Source organism: Cervus elaphus, chromosome 20 (assembly GCF_910594005.1).
Source record: "Cervus elaphus chromosome 20, mCerEla1.1, whole genome shotgun sequence".
NCBI lineage: Eukaryota > Metazoa > Chordata > Mammalia > Artiodactyla > Cervidae > Cervus > Cervus elaphus.
In genome coordinates, this window is record NC_057834.1 from 86,598,193 (window position 1) to 86,599,596 (window position 1,404).

At 30.8% G+C, this 1,404-nt stretch overlaps 1 non-coding gene across 1 annotated transcript; it reads right to left on the minus strand.

The window, feature by feature from the left end:
* Positions 1-695: 695 nt before the first annotated feature.
* LOC122678467 lies at positions 696-802 on the minus strand. Its single transcript, XR_006336138.1, has one exon. It is a non-coding gene; the product is annotated as a U6 spliceosomal RNA (small nuclear RNA).
* Positions 803-1,404: the final 602 nt, after the last annotated feature.

A 1,404-nucleotide genomic window follows, 5' to 3' on the forward strand; every position in this document is an offset into this window, starting at 1 on the left:
CTCTCAAGGTCACTAGCTAGAAAGAGATAGAGCCAGAATCTAAAGCCACTCAGTCTGACTCAGAGCTGTGTAATCCTCCATCTTGTCATCTTGACTCCAAAAGTCATGAATAATTTGCATAATCTCAGACTATGCACAGATAATATATATGACAGATATGTATATATTAATTATAGAAAGTAAAATACAGTTATAACTGGTTTTTCTTTTTGTAAACTGTTTATATTTTAAGATTTTATATATCCTTTTGTTTTACTATATTTTAGGATTTTTATTATGTAGTTTTGGCAGGAATCTTCAGTTTCAGACAGAATCTTGATTGCACCTGTTAGTAACCAAATTATTCTAAAATTTTCCTGCTGCAGGGAAAAGAGAACCCAGATCAAACTGGTTATTATAATATAGAGGATTCATCAGCTGATGTAACTGAAAAGTACAATAATAGATCATACTTCAGACATGTCCTATCATGGCCCTTGCTTCTGTTTTCCTGGTTCTCTCTGGTTTTTCCCCATGCTTTAGTTCTATCTTCATATTGGCTTTTCTCGAGACTCTTATAGTGACCTAGCACATAGCACCACTTAAAGAAATGACATTGTGACTTTATATTTTTAAAAAATCTCCACCGTTGCTTATATCATGTTTTTATTGTAACACTAATCTTTTTTTTTTTTTTCTTTTTCTTTTTTTTTTTAAAAAATATGGAACGCTTCACTAATTTGCGTGTCATCCTTGCACAGGGGCCATGCTAATCTTCTCTGCATCGTTCCAATTCCAGTATATGTGCTGCCAAAGCGAGCACCAATCTTTTAGTTTCAATTTTTCCAAAGCCATTCTCTTCTTATAATTATACATTATCTAAACTAATGTTAAATATATCATTGGTTTTCATTTTACAAGATAAAGTATTTAATTCATTTATTTTTCTTCAACCTCCACAAGTCATATCTGTTTTTAAAAATAATCTGGAATTGATATTCAGATTATGACTATTGCATTTTCATTATTTGCATTATATAACTTCTCTTTGAAGAATACTGTTTTTTAAATTTGCATCTATTTATGCAACATATTTAAAATATATATTTTAAGATGTTGACCTTTAAATATTAAGCTTAATGTGTTAGAGTATTTCTAATATGGTTCTTAAATAAAAAGGGAAACACTTTTCTGGGAGACACAGTTTATTGTCTATGTGAAGGAGGAAACATGCAAGATGAGTCTGGAATCTTGTGTTGTGAGAAAGAAGTTAGTGTGTACTAACACATACACACACAATGGAGAAGGTATGTAAAATGGACAGAGGTACCAACGAAAAACCTCCTGATGGCCAAAGATAGAGCAATTTGAAAAATAAAGTAAATAAAGTAACAGTGGATGATAATCCAAAGTATAAAATAACTA